This window comes from Saccostrea echinata, unplaced genomic scaffold (assembly GCF_033153115.1).
Source record: "Saccostrea echinata isolate AGI-Se365-2 ecotype Australia unplaced genomic scaffold, CSIRO_AGI_Sech_v1 ptg000015l, whole genome shotgun sequence".
NCBI classification, from domain to species: domain Eukaryota; kingdom Metazoa; phylum Mollusca; class Bivalvia; order Ostreida; family Ostreidae; genus Saccostrea; species Saccostrea echinata.
In genome coordinates this window covers 1,750,393-1,769,131 of record NW_026889764.1, presented here as the reverse complement: position 1 = coordinate 1,769,131, position 18,739 = coordinate 1,750,393, and the positions used below count along the sequence as shown (strand labels likewise).

The 18,739-nt window shown below is 32.6% G+C and overlaps 1 pseudogene; it reads left to right on the top strand.

The window, feature by feature from the left end:
- Positions 1-162: 162 nt before the first annotated feature.
- On the top strand, positions 163-17,303 carry LOC133187379 (ryncolin-4-like; annotated as a pseudogene).
- Positions 17,304-18,739: the final 1,436 nt, after the last annotated feature.

Sequence of the window (18,739 nt, the reverse complement as noted above, 5' to 3'; positions counted from 1 at the left end):
CAGTGCATCATTTTGTGTAATAAAAGTTGAGATTGCTGTATATTTCAATCAGGAGTTTATGAATTGCTTTGTTTTCATATATTTTAGATTAAGAATTATGCATTTTTGATACAAACTTTTTAATATCCACTTTCTCCAAAATGAATTCCATTCATGTAAATAATGTCATACTTGTATTAACTTTAATTAATATTTTCAATCTTTTTATGTGAGTTTACACAAACTATAATGAATTGTGTTGTACAGTATTATACTGAAATTACAATCGGGATCATCACAACTAACAGCAGCATTAAAGGATACTCTTAGTGGACTCTTGCACAGATTTTGACTCATAGTAGTGATTTGGACTGTGCCATTAGCTGTGATTCTGACACTGCTATAATCTAGCTGTGATTCTGACACTAAATAGCCATGTGATTTTGACTATTGCCAGACATATAGCTGCCTAAATAGAGTGTATGTCATTTTATAGAGTGTGACTTATGAGCCGGGATCTCTTCATTTATGGACTTCTCACTTTTGCTCAGATGCATTTGATGTTTATACTTGCCATTATGCTAAGCAACTTTTTATTTGTATCATAAAACTGAAACTTAAACTATATATGAGAGTATACTTTAATTTCATCCTTTTTGTTTAGTTGACATGGTTAACTTCTTTGTAAACCATGTTTGTTGAAAATAACCTGGGTAAATAAATTACAATGCTTATTGTAACACAGTAGATATAATGATTAGGTATTAATCCTCAGATTCAGTAATCTAATGAGTTCATTGAAAAGATATGTACATTCCATCATGGATTATGTGGAAATTTGTGATTATTAAGTAAAATGTGACTACCATTATATCAACTTCATAGACTACAAAAGGTGTCATTTACAGGTAAGTATATAAAGAGGGGGTCACTGGCCAGCCCGTAAAGGGAGGTAAACCTACCTCTTTTAGAAATATATTGAAAAAAATACCATCAACATATGATGGAACATATTATATCACTAATTTAAATCACAAAATTCTCACCAATAGAGAAAAAAAGTTCTCTATTCATTATCCAACAACATTGTATGAATCTGAGGTTAGAAATTTTGATTTGTGATTGAAAAAGTATTGTAAATCTATTGTAAATCTGGATTTTTTTTATTTAAATTCACTCACATAATCTTTCCCTTTTTCGGTTTTCGTTGGGAAAGGTTATTTGTAATGAGTGATCATGTTTTTATTTGTGTAACCAATATATTTAAGACATATACATATTATGACTGCATTGTTATAATTTTTAATGCTGTTTTACTTCTCATTCTACATTCATTCTCAGGTTCAATCTTGATGTTTAAAATTTATACTGAATACATGCTCTTGACTTATCACTACGTAATCTTCATTTAGATAGCTTCGTAACAAATGATCAAGTGTTAAATTTCAAATTATATACATAGGCACTTGAATTGTATCACAATTTAATATTTTAATTGTACTAATGTATAACATTTTGAATGTAATTATATTCAAGTTTTGTTATAATTTCAAATAAATTTTTTAACACAATCATAAATATGCATTTTTTTATTGAAGGAAACAATTTTTTTGCATATATATGATTATGAAAGGGATTTATTAAACCTTGGACAGTCTTGAGAACTTAATCTAAAGAAATGCACATTAAAAGCCCCTGCATTCAAGTGCAATTGAGTAAACAGAGGGTTCATCTGAAATTGGAGCATTCCCATCTTGTGTGGATTTAATTTACTAAAGAGGCCACAAATTTATGAGATAAATGTATTTCATGGAACTAAAAGGGGTCTTTGTTTTAAATCCTCTGAAGAACAGCTAGGCCAAAGTGGCTCAGGTGAGCGTTGTGGCCCATGGGCCTCTTGTTTTTATTTCCAGTCGGATGAAAATTTTCGGGGGCGCACCAAAGTTTTCTGTTTACATCAGACAGAGTGTCGGACATTGTTTTTCGCTTTGTATAGGTGAAGCTGGATGACTCTGAGTGAACAATTTTATCGCGTACAACATAGGCCTTTGATATACGTCGAAGACGAAGTCAAAGCTTTTTAACAAGAGAAGATTTAGATCTAGATTTTTTTTTTTTTACAGAATCTCCACTGACGGAGGCTGTCAGGAAATTCATTACCTCCCTTGATTTGTCACACCTTTTCATTTTCAGTCTTGAAACAGATCCTTTTATATCACCGAGCACAGAATTTTGAAGGATTGAATTTTCTTTTTCTTCCAGATAGGGAACAAGGTTTTTAGTTTCTAGTATTTTAACCACTGGTGAATTTTTGTCTTCTAAAAATGCAGCAATGGTAGCAGCTTGTTTCAAAGGAGATTTTGGAAAGTTTGATTTTAATTTTTTCAAAGCTCGACTTTTTTGCATTTTGTTTTCAAATGATAGCTCAGTGGCTTCCTTTATTTCGCCCGATATTTGTCGGTCTTGTTTTTTCTGCGCCACCTTTTTTGCCTCTCCATTTTTTTGGTGCGTTCAAATTCATTTAATTTGTTAAGTTTAGACTTAATTTCTCATTCTCTTTGTTTTTTGACCCTGTTATTTTCTCTTTTAATCCTTTCCAGTTCGCGCTGTTTTCGTTTTCGTATTGTTGCTGCTTTTGTGTGTGCATCTAAATAGAAAATCTGACAAACTTGTAATTTCGTGAAAATAAATCACATAACAATTTTTTTTTTCTCAAATATTAAAATTCTATTTAATGCAACACATTTTAATAAGAATTTAAGAATTGCGCGATTGACTTGAATTAATTTTTTACCAGTACCAAACCTTGGACTTTTACTTTAAATTTCTCTTTAAAAGAAATGATTACTCAATGTTTTACACGTATCAAAAACATAAAATTTCATGTTTACATTTTATTGGGGTTTTATACAGGAAAAAATATCCGAAAAAAAAAAAAATAACAATCGTGGTGGGATGTTTGTACCTCGAACAGGACATTTTTGTTGGGATCCGCCGTTATTTTCGGAGTTTTGTTCGCTGTCTTTTACCCTCTTTCTCCATTCAATAGTTTGTTGCACCCTCCCTCTTTTGCCTCCTTTTTTCCTTATTTGTTTTAATCCGTTCAGCGGCTGTCAATTTATTCGTGTTTAAATAATGTGTAAGTACAACTATTAGACCACAGATCTGTTTAATCAATTACTTGCAATTTACAAGATATACTATATAAATCATTGTATACAGTCATGTTCATTTCTTCCCCACCCATTTTAGATTTAAAAATACATCATACTTTGACATTTAAAAAAAATGAATATATTGGTGTATTCTTATTACATGTTTTACAACAACAGTAGTTACTTAAGGGTATAAAACTTCTGATATCTTACTATAAATTATATGTTTACGTAAAGGTACGTTAATAACAATTGAACGTCAAAATAACCTTATTTTTACGTCGGTGACATAACATATTGACATTCATTTTTGCTGGGATTTTGTAACCGTTTCATTGAATATAGATTTATTTATACAAAATTCTTTTTCAAAGATGCACATTTGATAAAAAATCTTAATTTTTTTTATTTTGTCTTTATTTAACGACTATAGAAAAGATTAATATTACTACGATTATATAAAATTAACTAGCGGTATAAAATTTGGGCAGGATGTTACATTCAATGTTGACTCCGTAGATTGTCTCTAAAGTAATCATATTCTTAAAGAATTAGTTCAATTTTATGTCTCAAGGAAAGTACGATTATGCACATTTTATATATAAAATTTGAGGGGGCTAAATCAAAAAATAAAATCATAATATGAAATCAAATAATTGAACATTGCATATAACTATGACGTTTTCGCCATCAATTTTTTTTGACACATAGATACATATCTTATTTCATTATTATTCAGAAAATTTACTGCGTCAAACGCTAAAAATTCTGTATAGGTATGCATTTACTGATAATATGAAAAGTATTTTTAGGTTTTTGAAAATGTAATAGTGATCGTTAACTCAGTATAACAAATTGACCTATTCCACACTATTTAGAAATTGCAACCTTAGACCTTTATCATCAAAATATAAGGCGCTATTTACACCATATCATTCAATTTCAAAAAACGATTATTTTCATATAGATAAGTATTATTGAAATATAATTCCAAAATCTAACTTAAAATATTTGATTTTTCTTAAATATCTAATTACTCGCCATGGTCCTTCTCTCTTTCCTCAATTTGTAACGCATGTCTACACACCCATCTTGCATTTTGAGCCAGCGTCCATGGCATACAAATTGAATGACATCACAATTGAAATGACGTGCATAATTTACATCATATTTTTAATTTTTCCGCTAGATTTCATGGAGGTATTTTATATTTTAATGAAGTTATCGACATTTTGCTACTGCATGTGCATTGCTCTTGTTACCTGTCTACATGTAATTTTGACGTGATTTTCGTTATATTAGACTAAATACATTTTTAATAATCAATTTTTGGACATGTTTTTAATAGAAATGTATAGAGAATAAAATTACCAACCGAATGATATATAACTTTAAATAGTAAATACTTTCCATCACACATAAATGAGAGGTTAATGATCCAGCAATTGTAATTAAAACTTTTTGACACCAATAGCGTGTGCAATGTCTAAAACATAAAATTCAAAAATGATTTTTTTATCTTGATTTATAACAGAACAAAATGATTGTATTTTGAAATAATTTCAGAATTGCATGCTAGTAAGAATATTTAGATAATTCAGCAAGCGATTGTCACGCAATATTTTGCTCAGCTCTACCAAGTGTGCGAGGCTCTTGGGGGAAGAATGTTTAGCTTAGTGATGTGCGTTCTGTGTCTTTTCCCCTTACAAAGTTATTCCTCCGGAATAAAGCCAAATTCCTTCGTATAAGGTAGCTTATTATTTAAAAATTTATGTAAGCTTAAAATTTCGAATCAATTAATTTGTTATTTTCATATTTTTTTGATTTTCTTTTATTTGGGTACATACCTCTAATTATTTTTAGAATCGGTAGGGAAGAAAGTAGTGCAGAAAAAATTACAAGTTCCTTAATTTGTAGACCTGAATAAAAAAAACTGTGATAATGTATTAAACTGAGCCTCATACTTGTTGATAAGGAGTATGTTCCCTAGCAAAAAAGCTTGGCAGATGTAATTTATCAATAAGATCAGCAGAATTATTTTATGTATTATAACACCAGTGAGAAGTCTGGAATTCCCCTACTTTCACTTTCATTTTCAGAGGTTAACGCAGACAGACGCATTTTGCCGGAAAACGAATCTGACATGCCACCTCGAGATTTTAACCAAGGAAAGACAACTTGATGTGCTTTGATTTGAGGGGTCACTCACTGCTGAACGAAAATTAGGGACATTGCTATGTGAAGAAACGTTAACATTGCCGCCTATGGGAAAACAATTAGTGGACTGTACCCAATATGTGGAGCCTATTGGTAAGAGAAAATTCTCATAGATCTTTATTTTGTTTTGAACTCGGTGTTTACTATCATTTCCAATTGTTTAGATTTATGAAGGAAGCACATTTTAATTTGTTTATACATATTTTGAAACAAATTGATTTGTTAATAACCCCCCCCCCCCCTTACCCCTTAGGAACAGACAGCTTATGCTCATATCTTCCATTGTGTACACATGTACATGTAGCATGTAAATTAAATGTATCGATTTTATACAATTTATTAATCCAGAGCCATTAATAGATATTTAGAAAAAGAACAGTTATTTTAGAAGTACATCCACCACTATTGTTTATTTTCAATACACAAAAATGAGGTCGGAATCAGTATTCAGTGAAGTTCAAGGTCAAAGTGAAAGTAGAGTGGCAGTAAGTTATCGAAACTGCTTAGTGCTACCTAGTGCAGAGTCTTGCAGTATGTAGGTGAAATGCACTTGTCATTTTATGAAAGAGGTAAAGAAAAAAAAAGGTTTCCATGCCTTATTACAATATTTGTAAATGAAAACTTTTATTTTCATGGAATAGAATTACATGAATGAGGACATAGTATACATGTGCATTCTTTCAAAGAAGTTGGTCAGGCTACAGTTCTGTGGAAGTTAAGCAGTGTGTGCGTGAACATGCACACTAACATTTTTTATATTTTACATGATTGTATTAACTGCATTACATGTATTTGTCTAATGTATAATTATTGTCAGTAAACATGCTTTTTACCTGTATTATTAATTTACATGTAATTTAACAATGTTGAGACTAATCAGTGCAAATTCATAATTTTCAACTGATATTAGATTATGGGCATAAAAGGAATGTGGTAGGATTGTGTGTGTTTGGTGTCTGTCTGTGAATGTTTTAGGTGCTTTTGATGCTGATAAATTATTGCACCATTTTTTAAATTGATTTTTTTTTTTAGGTTCATGGTGATACAGGACAACTTCGAGGTTCATGCAGATGGTGTTTAAAGCTATCAGTCAGTAAAAACAAACTCATTTGAACACATCTTGAGTCTTCACATGTAAAATGATGGCAGCACTTTCAATATGTAAGTTGAATTTGCTAAAGCTTCTTTGTGTGTGTGTGTGTGTGGGGGGGGGGGGGGGGAGGGGAGGGAGGTGGTGTTAAAGCTTAGAAAATGTAGATTTTAAATGAATATTTAAGCTATGAAAGTGACCATCAAACTAATCTGTACATGTATGCTATATATTTTACAGCTAATATAATTTGAAAAGAATTTCAAAACAATATTTAACATTCATAGTGTTGTGTATGATAAAATATTAAGATTAAAAAATATAAGAGTTAAAATTTCTTTAATATTTGTCAGTCAAAACGAGCGACTTGTAAGGAAATTCAAAATTTTCAAAGTTCTCTTTGATTTTTCTACAAATTACAAAATGGTTACCATGGAAACAAAACATTTTCTGTAGACTATTTATTTGATCTGCTCATGCTAGTATTTTTATTATCTTATAGTTATAATGAATATTTTAGTTCTAATTTCATCTTCTAATTAAAAGTACGGGAAAAGTAACACTACATGTGTAATAAGCAATCCATTATTATGATGTCATTATGACGTCATAGATGAGTGAACTTGCATTGGCGTAAAAATTGCTTTGAAACAGATGAATGTACACAAGAATATATAGGCTTATAACTTTTTTATTCCTACACCAATTTTCTTGAATGATACATCAATGGACAGGAAATAATCAGTACTTTTTATTTTAACTACTTTTGGGGTATTTGTAAACTTAATATTTTTGTCTATCATGGAGAAACAATGAATTCAAGGGTGAGGGATGATCAAATTTTGTGTGAAAATGCATTGATTTTTTGAAATAAGAGAAATGGACCCATATGAGTGCTTGATTGTAATTTTGCTTGATGTATTTAAAGTCATGAAAGAGAATAAAAGTGGTAGAAGTACATTAATAGGCTAACCGATGACTTAAAATGTGGGTGCAGTTGTGGCTAGATGGAAGCATTTTTAAAGGATTTTGCATATAGAACTGTGCATGCTGTAAAATCTTTATTAATGATTGAATTTTTCTGAAATTTGGCATAGTGTCACTACATAGACTGTAGTATGACTTATGATGTAAAATGTTGTAAAATCCAGAAAATACTCTTTCATATTGGGTACATACCTCTAATTATTTTTAGAATCGGTAGGGGAAGAAAGTAGTGCAGAAAAAATTACAAGTTCCTTAATTTGTAGACCTGAATAAAAAAAACTGTGATAATGTATTAAACTGAGCCTCATACTTGTTGATAAGGAGTATGTTCCCTAGCAAAAAAGCTTGGCAGATGTAATTTATCAATAAGATCAGCAGAATTATTTTATGTATTATAACACCAGTGAGAAGTCTGGAATTCCCCTACTTTCACTTTCATTTTCAGAGGTTAACGCAGACAGACGCATTTTGCCGGAAAACGAATCTGACATGCCACCTCGAGATTTTAACCAAGGAAAGACAACTTGATGTGCTTTGATTTGAGGGGTCACTCACTGCTGAACGAAAATTAGGGACATTGCTATGTGAAGAAACGTTAACATTGCCGCCTATGGGAAAACAATTAGTGGACTGTACCCATTTATATACATGTATGTTAATATCACGTGTAGGTTCTGTTTTACCCAAACTGATGGAAAAGAAATACCCGTAAGAAAGCATCTGTTAGTAAAATATACATAATCTTAATGATAGATATTTAAAGTTTATCATATTTTACTTTTATAAAGCCAACTATTTTTTCTTCAGGTGAAGTTGGTTCTTTCCTGAAGCATGCTCCTTGGGAGCACACTGAAATGTCTGCATCCCTCACTGGACCAATGGTTTTGACCCTAAAATCTAAATACAGACTGGACGGAGGACTGATCTTCTCCAAAAATTGTAAGGAATATTTTTATTGATAAGGAGGATGAATCAGGATGCATGCAAGAACTGTAAGAAATTGATAACATGCATACCTTGATTAATGCATACCTGAAATTTCATTTCTTTTAACTTATCATTATCCCATGATTGACAGTTCAGAGGAAGTACAAGGATTGTGCTGACATTTTAAAAAAGAAACCACATCGTAGAAATAGAGATGGTGTGTACACAATCTATCCTGAAAGGCATGAAAAAGAACGTGTTCTGTGATATGACAACAGACGGAGGGGGGTGGACGGTAGGTCATCTATGTTCAAAAACTTTAAGAAGTTGGATTCTGATATCAAAAGTCTTAAGAATTTTTTGTCAAGGATATTTTTAGTGTCTACACACATATCTTTATCAAAAAAGATAACAAAAACGGGGTCAATATGCCTTTTTGGCCCTACGGTTAATTTCCTTGTTATCGATAACATAAAAATAAAAAAATTGAGACAATATTCTGGAAATAATCAAATAAAGAAAGTATTTGATATATCAATTTCCATTTATATATCTATATGCATTTTTATAGGGGAACACCAAGATTTTAATAAGTAATGAAAAATAGTAAACTTTTGAACTGAATACATGTACCTTCTTCGGTGTTTACTTTTTGAGAAATGTAATTACATGTTTTGGCGAAAACATTGAAGAAAAATAAAAAAAAGATTAGAAGAGAAAATTTAATCCTGAATTTTAATAAGAGCCAATAAAAAATGGCTCTTCAAAGATATCCTTTTAAACATTTATTGGGTAAGTTTAGAATCTGTGGATAAAATGTTAAAACGCAATAGTAAAATTGACGTGTCTAAAATACTTTCTTCACAAAGAATTGAAAAAAAAAAAACCTTTTACAATCCCTCAGATTGATATGTCGCAATTTCATTGGTATAAACAAACACTGGTCTGTCCGCTATTTTTTAATATTTAAATTTCCATTTATTTGTCTTTAACATTCCTTACAAATTAAAATTTTGTTCATTTTCTCATGAACTTGCACAAAGCGCTTGAATATTCCTTGCATGCAAATTAGCAGCGCATGAATACAGAACTACTTTTAAGGGAAATTCCAATGCAGAAAAAATAACAACAGAGTTGTGTTTCACAACAAATTAAATAAATAGATAAATTAAAAAAGAGAAAACAACCCTGCTTGACTATACAAATTATTTCATGAAATAGTTTTTAATTTTCCTACAATATATATATATATATATATATATATATATATATATATATATATATATATATATATATATATATATATATATATATAATAAATAAATACACATGATACATGTTACGTCTGCTTTGATCCCAACATCAAAGAAATGGTTTCTGCTGATGAATCAGATACTAAATTAGGCAATTTTGAAATGCCAACAATCGATGAACTTTATCCTGATCTTCAAAATATGGATTTTCTGTTTGATGATGACCTTGATCTTCCTTTAAATGATTTAAATATGCCAAACATTGGAGTATCATCCATTGAAAACACAAAGGAAATGAATGAAAAATTGAAGCTTGATGAGGAAGGGAATCTGCAGTCAACATTAGATTACAAACTGATAAATCCACAGAAAACAAGATTTGGAAATGTTTCAAATGAATAACTCTTAAAATTTTATGAGAGTAACCAGTCAAAAAATACCAGAAAAAACACAAAATGGGGAATAAAAGTCTTCCATGGGTATGAGTTGTCACTTTTACAAATTTCTTGCAGATTCTGTTGATAATGATTCTTTGCATAAAAATAATATTCAGTCAAAATTATCCCTGATGTTTTTAAATAATAGAACAATCAGTAGAAAATCTGACTGACATGCAAAGAAACCTAGATTTCAACCTTGCTTGTCCTTTTCAGAGTGGTGTGTGGAGTCTTAGGGCCACGCAGTAGATTTCATGTCCATAAATGCTGATGAACTGGCCACATTACTGACAAAGTTTTATTGTGAAGGAAAACCAAAAGAAACAAATGCTAGACAAAACTCCTTTCCATCAGAACTAGCAGGGGAATATCATAAAAACACCCTGAAGAACATCCGTGGAGCCCTCACCCGTCATCTCCAGGACTTGGGACGAAACATAGATATTGTGAATGCCACAGAATTTAAAATTGCCAACAGAATTCTTAATGGTCTTTTGAAGCAACGTATGCAAGAGGATCTTTCTCGCCCAACTGTTCATAAAGATATCATTAGTGATGATGATCTAAAATTAATTGCCACTTATTTTAAAAATGCTGAAACAAACCCCATCATCCTTAGACAATGTGTTTTTTTCAACCTTGCTACACAATTTGTTACAAGAGGAGCTGAGTTTCACCATCAATTAAAAATTAAATCATTCACGTTCAAAACTGATAATTTTGGCGAGTATGCAGTTTTGAATTATGAAGTAAAACAAAAAAACTTCCAGGGTGGTTTGGGTACAGAGGAAGCTCCAAGCGACAAACGCATGTATGCGACAGGATCAGAAACATGCCCCATAAAAATGTTAAAGCTGTTGATTAAGAAAACTGATGTCACTTCAACTCACCTTTTTAACCAATACAATAAGGTTGCAGTTGATTTCCCATCTCTCACATCCACATGGTTTCCAAACAAACCTTTAGCAAAAAGAACATTTACTAACTTTTTGTCCGAAAATCTGCAAATTTGCCAAAACCAGTAAAATCTATACTCCACATTGTTTGAGGGCAACCTCAATACAACACATGAACAACGCTGGTCATGAAACAAGGCACATTATGTTCATGTCAGGGCACAGAAATGAATCTTCCATAAGATCATACAATAGACACTGTTCAACACAGCAGAAAAAAAGCACTGAGTGCTACACTTTCAAAAATGACAGATGAAAACTTACCAAGACAAGAGACATCAAATGCTGAGCCAGTTCTCGATAATAGCTCGGTTCTGTCAGCACCTCTTTCCTCTGATGTTGTTTCCTATGGAATTCTACAACCTTCCTCAGTTGAAGATTCTAAACATGCTAAACAAATGATGATAAATATGCAACACTCAAGCTCATCGGTTACCGAAACAGTACAAACTCAAGGAATCATGACACATTCAACATTTCACGGGTGCACATTCCACTTCGTTTCAAAATGACTGACCATGCTGACGGCCTGATCACTAACGTTGTAATATTTACACATTCGCCTTCCGGAAACATTTTTCGTGTATAAACCAAGTTTTGTTGAATATTCTTTATTTGTATTTGTTTCTTGAAGTCTACTGATTAAATTTTGAAATTAATTATCATTGTTGTGTGTTGTATATTGTATATTCTAAACTGCACTATATTTTTCACAACGACGTAGTTTGAGGCTCACCACGGGATCAAGCACTAGACGATATCAATGTAATATATGGAGATAACGAACAGTATTCAAGCTCAAAAGTCCATTATACAATACAAAATAGGAGCAGAGCAAACACGGACCTCCAAACATCAGAGGTGGGATCAGGTGCCATGGAGGAGTGAGCATCCCCTGCCGACCGGTCACACCCGCCGTGTGCTCCTTGTCATGATCGGGAAATAACGGAAAAATCCGTCGACAATTCAGTGTGTAAATAATGGCCTAACAATTAGTATGAAAAACATCAGTCAGCATTTGACTCAATGATAAATTGTATTTGCTGACAAGGTCATTGTATCGACCATACAACTTACGAAATGATGACTTTAAATGAGACAGCTGATATTCTTGTTTCATCAACTTATTTGTCAATAATTTACCTCGTTTTAGAAATTTTACATACGTAGAGCATGCTCTTGCGTATCGAATCAACTGAGAGATATATACCCCGTATGCAGGTGATGAAGGTATATTGCTGCATAAGTAAGGGAAGTTGACGATTGAAAAGTTAAAGTCATCACGTTTATCATAAAGCTTGGTTGTTAGATTACCATTAACGTCTTTTTCAAGTAAAATATCCAAATATGAAACAGATGTGTCAGACTCTGTGGTATCTTTTATCTCAAGTTCACCAGAATATATCGTATCGACATAAGAATGAAAATAGCCATTGTTAATTGACAATACGTCGTCGATATATCTAAATGTCGAGTTGAACGCCACAGCAAGTGTTTTCTTCTTTTCACGTACACGATTTTGGACAAATTCTGCATCATATGAATACAAAAAAAGGTCTGCTAACAACGGGGCGCAATTGGTACCCATGGGAATTCCAATAGATTGTTGGAAGACCTGGTCTCCAAAAGCCACATAGATATTGTCAATCAGAAACTCAAGCATCTTTTTAATGTCAACTTCAGAGTACTTGTGTGTACAATCAGAATGTTTTTTAACAAAATAATTTTGCAAATGACCAATGACAAGGTAAGTACATTTACGAGTTCCATTTTTATTGAAAATGCAGCTGTCAATGATATCAAAAAGCCTGGACTTTAATTTATCGTGGGGAATGGTTGTGTATAAAATTGAAAAGTTGTAAGTTTTTTAGCTGTTGATTTTGGTAAAAATCTTGTGATTTCAAATTTTCCAAAAGCTCCTTGGAATTTTTAAGTATCCACATCTGATTTACACCACTTCTCGAATATATTGTTGCCCAGTACTCTTGAAGTTTCTCCTTCACCACTGTTAATATCTTAGTGAGGAGTAAAGATAGAGGCTTGGTTGAACATTTACTGAAACCCGCTATGTATCTTTGTTTGTAAGGATTTTTATGAAGTTTCGGAATCCAATATAAATAGGGTAATTCGAATTCATTTTGGTTGTTTGGAATATTAAAAATATTCAAAACTGACATATGATTTTGAAGAATTTCTTCCTTAGAAAGGGAACTATGAGTATAAGTTGGATTACCACTTGTAGAATTAAATCCAAGTTCCTCTAAAATACATTTAATATAATGAGCCTTAAAAACAAAGACAATGTTGTTACCTGGTTTGTCAGCAGGGACCAGTACGTACTGATCATGTAATCTATCTAATCTTTTTTTTACTTCTGGATTATTGAATACAGAAGGATAGATGGTTTTCATATTGCCTCTCAATCTTTTAATGCGCGATTTTAACATACATCTGATACATTTAATCCATTCTGACAAAGTGTCAAGGTCTTCTTTTTCATGTCTGACCCATCGCCTGGCGTAGTCCTCTACAGAATCCATAATATTTATGAAATTCTTACGCCAGTTGAAGGATCTGGGTTCCCTAAATTTAGGACCTTTTAAAATTAGTGATCTAAGGTCCTCATTATTAACTATATTTACGTCACCAGTAATAACGTGTCCAGCAGGACTATAGTTATAGGGCGAAGAAGAACATGAACACGATGGAGGATTATGTTTCAGATATTCGATATCCAGGCCCTGTAAAGTGTAATTAAAAAGTTTGGAAGCAATAGTCGATGTATATTTGTAGGAAAAACAAGGTGTAGTCTTTAACTTGAAATATGGTGGAATACAAGACTGGACCCTTTTGTGATTAAGAATATTACTTATATTAACAGCGTCAATTCCTTTGTTGGCATATTGAAGTTTAAGGAAAAAACGGATTGTTTTAGCTGCATTTTCTGCAGTAAAACGCGGGGGTTTAAAAAGATTGGCAATATCCATAACTACAGATCCGAGCCTATATTCTGGTGTCGAGGAATCAAAAAATGGACTTTCCTTGACCTTTTCAAGAAGACTATTTAAAAGTTTCAAAGGGACAGAGTAAAGTTTGGTGCGAATATGATGGAGACCTAACTGTTGATTTACGTAAGGTAGTAATGAATCAAAAGAGACATCGTGTATTAAAGGTTTATTGTAAGACCGATGCCCATGACTACGCTTACGTCTCTGTGTATGGTTAAAAAGTCCCATCACATTTACATTGTTACACTGTGGACTGGAAAGATTTCCAACACTATCGACATTGTCATTACATCCATAGGGAAAGGCTCTCCCTAGCTTTCTTATCCAAAATTCTTCTCGTTGTCTACGGAAAGGTGTACTCAGTGATGGACTGTTTGTGTGGTGGTAAATCTTTTCCAGAATTCTAAATTTCATTGACAAAATAGAATGATCAGGTAAATTAAAATGTTTGTATAAAAGTTGCTGACCCCCATTATTTATCTGAAATCTATGACCTGATGTTCTTTTATTGAGTGATCCCTTGGTTTCACGAACATAAACAAGTCCACAAAGATTACATTCTATTCCGTAGACAACATTAGAAGATTTGCAGTTCAGATTTTCCCAAGTTTTGGTACAGAAGCTCTGTCCAGTAAGATTACTGGTGAAAGAGGTGTTAGTTATCAAAATGTCACAGGTTTTACAGTTTTTCGCAGAACATTTTGAAATAGAAGACATGGGATCGGAAAAGGAGTAGAATATATCTCTAATAGAAACTTTACATTCTTTCAATTGTTTGTATGAACTATTGGTTTTATACCAAAACTGGGAATCTGAAGACTGTACATATGACATATGTTTAATATCCCTGAGGATTATCCGAGGGGCACCGAATGAACTCCTTGAGTCTGTGTCCCTTATAGACTCAAAAGAGTGACGCCTTTTTATACTGGGCGACGCGTCTGCCAGTATCATTTCGTTATTCTGTGTACTCAATTAAATGTCCGGTAGGTGAGAATAAATATCTCGCATTATGGCCGACCTGAAGCATTCATCTATCGATGTTTTAGAATTCATTTAGGATGTTTTTGAAATTAGAGTAGAGACCCTTTCAAGAACAGACGTCAGATTTGTTGTAATCTACGTGATGGTAGCGTCGAAAAATTCGCTCAAACAAACCTGGAAAACGTTTGAAATTAAACAGGCAAAAGGTATTTGAGATAAACAAAAGTGCCTCAAAGACTTTTGAAGATTACATGACACTAAAAGGTGAGAATGATAATTATGAAGGCTATTTTGACTGTGTGAAATAGGAGGGGATTCGATAGTCGAGATATTTGGACACAAAATAACAGAAGTAAAATATGTTTTATTGAGTCAGCTTGATCATCAATTCTTGCAGGGACGTATACGTACTACTTGTGGGTCCGGGGGAGGGACTATCACTGTTTTAAGAATAGTCTTTGTTGTAGATTCTATGTCATTCAAATGCCGTACACCCCCTCCCCATTTTTTGTTGCAATAGGATAAAAGGTGTGCAATATTATTAAAAAGTCAAATGTTTAGAGGAAGCCTCTACCCCTAATTTTGGCAGTAAACTTTTTTTCTTGCTTGTCATTTTTCACTGATCCCCTCCCCTTTATGATATATGAGGGCCTGTCTTGTCTTTATATCTCTCACACACTATGATCCTCGAGAAAAATAAATCATCCGGCTTGTTACTGAATTAAGTCTGCTCATGAATATAGACAAAAAATATCTCATTGTTTCCAATGTATTTCAGCTAAATATCAGACTTTAAAATGTAATAGTCTATTCAATACATTTGCTGTACATCTTAAAAAATATGCATATGCATGTACAAACACAGACACAGAGCATAGTATCATTTGCATTTGTATAAGCTATTATTTCTTTAAATGGTATATGCAAGTTTTTTTTTTTAAAGATATAAAACATGAATGAATAATAAAAAGGTTGAATCAAACTGCATAAATGATATGGACATTTTTCAATCACAAGGACTGATTTATTGATTGTATGTTTATTTAAGTCCCATTCAAGATTCATTCATATAGAAACTTCAACATATACCTTTGATGGGCTTCAAATTTAGACCCATACTCGGAACTCCATCGGGCCATTTAGCAATAAAGATTCTTTATCGTGCCAACGCCTACCGTGACAAGGGACTTTTGATGTCTCATTTGAGAGACCCGTAACTTTAACTTCTAGTGCCGGGCGCTAGGCGACGGAACAGTCACTATACCTTTGTTTACGCGGCGCAACCTGCCTCCCATCACGAAGCGAACGTCCTACTATTATAGGGTGCCGTGACCGGTTAATCCCGAGGAAAGCACGTAAATTGAAAAACAAGCAAATCCTATCCAAGGAAAAGCTTGTTATTTCTTAAATATCTTTTGCAAATGTATTAATACTGTTTTTTGTATTACGGTAGGTAATTCAAAGGCGAATGGATGGTTCTACGGATTTTCAAGGGAAGAAATGGGCTGATTACGCAGAAGGCTTTGGAAGACCTGCACATGAGTATTGGCTAGGTATTTTTTCTTAACTGTTTCGTCTTGAAAACAGCTTAAAATACGTCTTTTTTTCTTTTTTCTTTTTTTTTTTTTAAATCATATGCTTTCGATCAGATCACAAATAAAACAAAAGAATTTTACTTTAGAATTGGAATACTATTAAAAATACACTAGAATATTCTTCAGTTTAAAAAGGAATTACAGGAAATGATGCGATACACGCTCTTACTAAAACTGGAAAACAGAAGTTGCGGATAGATGTGGGAAGATTTTCAGGAGATAAAGGATGTGCTACATATTCCACCTTTATTGTTAACAACAATACAAACAAATATAAGCTAAATGTTGGAGGATTTAAGGGATCTCTTGGAATCAGTATGTCAATATTTCATTTAGAAACTTTTTTCCCACCAAGAAATGATATAGGCAAAGGGAACAACAGAACAGGGTTTTTGTGTTATTTAAGTAATTGTTCAGAACACTAGAATATATATTTAAATTAATTTGGTTTTTTTCCTCTGTAGAGGATAATCTGTCGTACTAAAATGGGATGTATTTCTCCACCATCGACAACGATAATGACATATGGGGTAGTAACAGTGCAGTCACGTATGGAAATGGCTGGTGGCACAGAAATTGTAATAATTCCAACTTGAATGGGAAGTATTACAGAAAACCAACCACAGCAATCAATTCATTGACTTGGATCTACTGGTCTGTCAAGAGTTCAAGAGGACTTTTAAAAAGGGCACAAATGATGATAAAACCGAAATGATAATAAAATTCGGATCAAAAGGAAAATGTACTGGGAACATAGAAATAAAGAAGCAATATTGTTAGAGTCAAATCTTGCTTAGCAGAAAAATTTACCTTTAATGGACTTTTTCCATGCAATTCCAAACTTATATGCTTTTATTTCTATATTTTCTTTTACATCAATCTTGCAAAAAAAAATTGACTGGTTTAAATTTCCATCACATTAACATTTGTTGTCCTTATGGACTATATTCAACAATACAAAAGCACAGGATAGAGTTTTGTCAAAATTTTTATTTGCTTAAACCTTGAAAATGTGCATAGGCATGGGGCGGACAGATAAAACGGGTTTTATTATGTATTAAAGCTGACATGAACTCTTAAATATGCGATATTTTCATCCTTGTACGACTTATTTCATTCCCGTACTCCCTTTTCCGCCATATTTTTTCAGGATTCGCTCTCTTATTTTACCGGCTATATAAACCCTGATGCATTTATTACGCTTGAGTGATTTTCTAGCCTGGCTGTAAATATGTACACATCTCCGATGGCAAAGTTTTGGAACAAGCCATGAACTGACCGAAAACATGTAGGCCTGGACACATTCCCGATAAAGCAGTTTTGGAACATACCATAAATCTAACAATCCTACCAAACTAGGAATTTTATTAAAACTGGAAAGAAGTATATAAATTTTTAATAATTTAGATGCAATGCATAAAAATTAAAACGTCACATGCATGTCTGAAGCGCATATATATTTGAACAATAAACAAGAAAAGGCTACCACATGCATTTTTTTTCCAGATAACACTGTACTGTTAAGATTTATGCATGCTACACTGTATATGCACATACTATGCAACTTGTGCATTCAAGTATAACAAATTCAGATATACATGCATGCATGCCGAGAAAACGCGTCGAACGCTTTAAACTCTTCTACCTGAAATACTGCTATCGGTACAGGGATGTGCATATGTCTAGAGATTTGCTTCCTATTTTCCTTTTATCTTTTATTGAAGAAATAACTCCATTTGTAACTCAACGGTAAACACATAGTCACTAGCACTTGAACACACGTGGTCCCTGTCGATCAGCATTTATGGTCAGGGAAAATATCAAAGATGGAAATGACACTGGTATTTGCATGGTTTGACAATGTAGTCACGCAAATAAAACATTTCAGAAATCGAACTGGTGTCGGTACATGTAATAAATATGTTCATGAATGTGGCTTCATTACATCAAATTTATTACTTAAACATACATTCCTGTTACGGATCTTACATTTTTTAAAGAAAAGGAAAGGGGTGAAATACATGTATGTATAATTATACATTCTTCAATATATTCTAAAAAAAACTTCGGTAAAGGTCGGAACTTCCTTGATCAAATATATTAAAATACATGAACTAGCTTCAACTGTTTTAGATATAAAACTAATATATC